This window comes from Arachis ipaensis, chromosome B6 (genome assembly GCF_059453495.1).
Source record: "Arachis ipaensis isolate K30076 ecotype BB chromosome B6, ASM5945349v1, whole genome shotgun sequence".
Lineage (NCBI taxonomy): Eukaryota > Viridiplantae > Streptophyta > Magnoliopsida > Fabales > Fabaceae > Arachis > Arachis ipaensis.
This window is the reverse complement of record NC_142441.1, coordinates 147,315,982-147,322,141: the sequence shown is the minus strand read 5'-3', so window position 1 is coordinate 147,322,141 and position 6,160 is coordinate 147,315,982.

Here is a 6,160-nt window from a genome sequence, read left to right as displayed (position 1 = left end):
GAAATTAACTGCTTTTACTTGCCCAACAAAGGAATCAACAAGTGTGTTGCTCTACGAATGGAATGTATTACCATTCGGATTAAAACAAGCCCCAGGTATTTATCAAAGATTTATGGAAGAAAATCTAAAAGAGTTAAATGAATTTGTTTTAGTATACATTGACGATATACTAATTTTTACAAAACAGGATAAGGAAGATCATCTTCAAAAATTATTAATAGTTTTAGAAAGATGTAAAGAAAAAGGATTAGTTCTTAGCAAAAAGAAAGCAAGAATAGCAAAATAAGAAATAGAGTTTCTTGGATTAATTCTATCCACTCAAGGAAAGCTAAAACTTCAACCAAATGTCCTAGAAAAAGTAAATTTATTTCCTAATAAGATAGAAGATAGAAAACAATTACAAAGATTTTTAGGGTGTATAAATTATATTTCTGATCAAGGATTTTTAAAGAATATAACAGAATACACTAAAAGCTTATTTCCAAAAATAAGTACTAAAAAAGAATGGAAATGGGATGAAAAAGATAGTATGCAAATTCAAAGAATTAAAGAATTGTGTGAAAAACTTTCAGAACTTTATATTCCAGAAGAAAATGACTATTTAATAGTAGAAACAGATGCTTCAGACATAACCTGGTCAGGATGTCTAAAAGCTAAGAAAGCTATAAAAAGTTTGGAACAGGAAAAAGAATCACTAGATTCTAAATATTCCCCAAAGGAATTACTTTGCAGGTATATTTCAGGGACTTTTACTCCAACAGAACAGAGATATACCACTCATGAAAAGGAAACTCTAGCAGCAATTAAATCTCTTAAGAAATGGAAAATTGATTTACTACCCAGAGAATTTACATTAAGGACAGATTCAAGTTACCTAACAGGTTTCATACGATATAATTTAAAAGTTGATTATAATCATGGACGATTGGTAAGATGGCAATTATTTTTGTTACAATATCCAATAAAAATTGAATATATTAAGGGTGACAAAAATGTTATTGCAGATACATTAACAAGAGAATGGAGTTCGTCTACAACGCATTAGATCAAGAAATTCAGAAATACGAACAAGAACTTGAAAAATGCAAGCATTGTCAGCAAATAAGGACACAGATCCAATCCCTCAAGAAGGCCATCGAAGCAATGAAATCAACACAACAACCAAAACCATCAGAGCTCAGCCAGCTAAGCGTGGTGGACAAATCAGGTGAAAAAATTCCAGAAAATAAAACAATTGCTGAAATTATCAAAAAATCCACCCAAGATAAAAAATATTATGTAATTTATAATGGCCCCATGAAAGGAGTATATGATGCCTGGGAAAAAGCAGCACCATTTACACATCAATCAAGGATAATTCATAAAGGAGGGTTTTTAACACTGGAAGAAGCAAAGGAATCTTTCAGGGAATATGAAGCTCTTCATCCAGAGCAAACCCTAAAAAGAGCAGATAAAGCTCCAATTTAAACCCAGAGAACAGGGATAATAAGAAACATTCCTACAAGGGCTGAAATCAAAGAAAAGAAAAGGGTCTGTAGATCAAATCTCAGAGAAACCCTTAATATAGTCCTGAACTGGACTGAAGAAAAAAGAGCAATTTTGGGATATTATCCTATTGCCAAAGAACAGCTAACAAAGCTGGTTATATTTCCAGACGCATCCCCATCGGACACCTATCAGTTTTTCCAGTATGGATTAATTGATACAATTTTAATTTTTAATGATCTAAAAATTATTAGTGAGTTTTCTGCAGGATTCGTTGATGCAGTGAAGAGATTTAAAAATATGATTGACAACGTAAATCCAAGGGATATATCCCTAAAATTTACGAACAGTCAGCCTATTTTTAATGAAGAAGAAGAATGCTTGGTTCCAGCACACCAAGTAATATTCATGTCCGTCTTCCCAGGAAATTTTCAACCAATTGATCAAGTTCAAGATTTAACAATCTACAGTCATGAAGGAAGGCTAGCCAGCACACTAGCAAGGGTCTTCGAAAGAACTCAAAAGATAACAAGGGAATCTCACACAAGAATTAATTATAAAAGTAGAAATACTTTGCTTGTGTCTAGTAAAAAGAATGAAATTGAAGAAAGAGAGATGAGACTCTTAGTGGAATTTGAATCAGCATTCTACAACTTATCTGGACTCTTAGAAAAGCTCCCTGAAGGGATAAAGAGGAATCTCTGCTACTTGATAAAAGACAGAGAAGACCACAAGTGCCAGCTATGCGTCTCAGAGTTATCTGAAGAAAGCAATAATAAAACGGAATCAACCCACATGATAAAGGAAGAAGACAACGCATCTGAAGGTCACATAATGAAAGAGGAAGACAGCACATCTGAAGCATCTCTCAACATTATTGCATAGTGACGTAAGCGCTTAGGTCATAGAGCACCAACAATGTAGCTGGTGCAAGATAATAAAAAATGACGTAAGCAATGACGTCATAAGAAGGGTAAGGATGGGAATTGTCCATTAGACCCAACCATTATAAATAGGTTGCTTAGGCAATTGTAGAATCATCAGACAATAGGAAGCAGGAGGCTAAGAGTACTCATATGCTAGGAGAGCAAGGAGGAAGCTGCCGAGGCGATTCTATAGTCTGAGGAAGAATCCCCTTAGGGAAAAAATAGTTCTAAACTCCCCTCTAGAGTTAGTATTTACAATCTCCCCTCTGGAGATAAAAACATCTTATGTAAAATATATTAAATAAAGGAAGTTTTTCTCCAGAAAGGTACATCTTCATCCTAGTCTTTCATTTATGAATTATTTAGAAAGTTTAGAATTAACAGAAGAATCTGATTATTATAGATTAACTGCTTTATTAGATAATGAAAAATAGGCTGTTCTAAAAACAGAATTAAATCTCAAATCAAATGAAAATTTTAATAAACAGAACCTTTTAAAAGAAGTTTTTAATAGAAAAAATATAATATAATATGGAAAAATTCAACTTGAAGCCCCTATAAAGATAAAATCCGCCAATGGAGAACTTGAAATAGCTTTAATAAACGATGAAGAATTAAGTAAACAGATTGGAAAAATTAAGGATCAACAAAAAAGATCTAAAATTGGATGGATTCATATTAGTACTATACAAGTCTTAATCAAATCAACATATATGAAAGGAATTAATTCACCAATAAGCTTAGCAATCTGTGACAAAAGAATTACTGATGACCCAATAGATCAAATCATAGTTGTCAGAACCGAACCGGTGATCGAACCGGTCAGGTTACTGGGTCACTGGATTACTGGTTCAACCGGTGGGTCACTGGTTGAACCGGTTAACCCGGTCCCACATAAGTAAAACGTATAAAATAACTAAAAACTTAAAAATTAACAGTTAAAAAACATATCTCCAATAACATTTTAATAAACATTAAGTCTCAAATCCTAAAAATAAACATAATGTGAATGTGGTAACATGGCCGAGGATTCATGAAGAAGAAGATGGGTCCAACACTTCAAGCCTGCCGCTGTGGTCCCATAGAACATGCTGACATGAGCATTCATAGCCACAGAAACTATTTCATCAGCAACTCAGCAAACAATGAGCTGAATCTTAATAGATATGGCTCCCTACAAGTTGTTCCTTCTGGACATACTATCAAGTCACCTGTTTTCCACACACCAAATCACAATCTTGTTTTCTATCCCTTGTGAGTAACAATCCTAATTGGAGCTATGAACTCTGACACCTTACTCAAGCTATATGTGATTGCAATCAAAGGCTTAGCCAAACAAGTGCTTAAAAAAACAGGATCAAGGAGTGTCCTATGTGTGCAAACATATATAACACTAATCTCCAAGAATAATCCACAACAACAATCCACTAACTACTAAGAATAATATACAACAGCAACCAACATATATAACACTATAACAGATAACAATAACAATCTAACAACAATGGATAATCAAACAGAAAAACATGTGGAAGTATTCATGTTCTCATCTGCCAACATACAGAATCAATCTACAATAATCAATTAATTCTGACTATCAGTACTAAATCAAACAGAAAAACATGTGAAAGTAATGCCAACATACAAAAATCAAACAGAAAAACATGTGGAAGTATTGAAAACATACAAAAATCAAACAGAAATCAAAGTATCAAACATATGTGAACAACCAATTTGGGTAAATTCTAACAGAAATCAAACAGAAACCAGCATACATAATCAATCTACAATAATCAATTAATTCTAAGTTTCTAACTATCAGTATTCAGTAGTAGTTCGGTAATAAATTATTGAAAATTAACTTCAAAAAATGAAAAAAAATTAAAACTACATACCTGGACGGCTGGACGGCTGGACCCTGGAGGGATGGAGGGACGAGCAGAGCAGAGAAGAGGGAGACAGGAGGTGGCGACTCACGACTGACAACCTGGAGGCAGTAGGCGACGAGGAGGCAACTGCTTCTTCGCGGTGGTGAGTGGCGCACGAACTCTGGCTGAAGCTGCTGGCTGCTGGCTGCTGGGTCTCCGCGCCGGCGACGAACTGAAGCAGAGTAGCAGACTCTCTATCTCTCAGCTGTCAGCTCTCATGGCCAAAGTAACCGTTTGGGAAGGGAAAGGGGGAAACAGGGGATAGATGCAGTGAATGAGGGTATGAGACGGATGGAGGCTAGGGTTAGTTTCAGCAGCAGCTCTTTTTATTTTTATTAGGAAACGACGTCGTTTCCAGCGAAAAGGAAAAAAAAAAAAAAAGGTTCGAACCGGCCCGGGTTAAATGAAACCCGCCGGTTCTCCGATTCTTACCAAACCCGGCCGGTTCAATCCGGGTCATTCCGGTTTGATTCCTTGTCTGGTTATATGTCTCGCCCGAACCGGTTATAGCACCGGTTCACCGGTTTTCCGGTCCGACCGGCCGGGTCGGTCCGGTTCTGACAACATTGGATCAAATAATTGGAATTGTTCATGGAAACTTGGCAAACGTAAATGTTAAATTCAATGCCCATCTTGGGTATGCTATACCTTTATCAACTGAAAATCTTGGAAGATCTATAAGTTTGGCTTATAAATTTCACAGAAAGAATCTAATGGACCAAGATGATGAACCATTTTCAATTACATATGCAATAAATTATGCTTTAACAAATAGCCATCATAGTATAATATTTAAAAACAGAGAAAGAATTTATGTTGATGAATTATTTCAGAAAATTGTAAAAACAGAAATACCAAAATATAAAGCTATTGAAAACCCAGGTCTATTATTAAAAGAACCATCAGGAAAATTATTCTCATCGAATTTTCTAATAAGAGAATCTAAAATTAATAGCCCTTTAAGTTTATCTAAGATTAAAGAAGAAAATTCTGAAATAAAAGAATTAACAAAAAAGGTTGAAAAATTAAATGAAACCCTAAATACTAAATTATGACAATAAATAAAGAAGAAATATATGTAACTTATCAAGACAAGAAACAAGAGCTCTTTGAAAGAGAAAATCGTTTGAATTATTTACAGTTTTCTGAAATAAATCAAAGAGCATTTGAAGCTCTAAAAATAATCTATGACAAGTTAAGAAAAGAAGTTGAAGAGCTAGAAAAATTAATAGAATCTCTAGAAAATAGTGATGAATCGATGATAGAATTTGTAGAAATTTTAAAATAAATAATGAAGCATAAAAAGATTGAAAAACCAGAAAATAAAATAAAAAGAAAAAGGGCGGAAAAATTAAAAAGTAAAATAAAAAAGTATAAAAGGGAATTAAATAACCTTCAGATCGAAATTGATGACCTTATAATAAAAAGGATAGAAATAAGAATAAATATAAATAAGTTGGAATTAAATTTAAAAAATTTATAAATGCCTGGAAAACCATATTATGACTTAAAAGAATTAAAACTGTTGAAAGAAAAAATGGAGAATGAAGTCGAAAAATTAAGAAGGTGTTTAGAAACAACAGAAAGTGTAGAAATAAAAGAAGTTTTTGAGGATTTAAGAAATTATATTAAAGAAAAAGACAAACAGATAAAAGATATTATATACAATAATCCATGCAAAAAAAAATATTATAAACTAAAACAAGATTAAAAACTATAAAAATGAAATCACAATATACATCAAGGACTAGTAAAAATGATAAAATTTGGTATCAGAGCCAAATTAACGATTAAAGATAACACTTTCTTTTTAAGCAACAC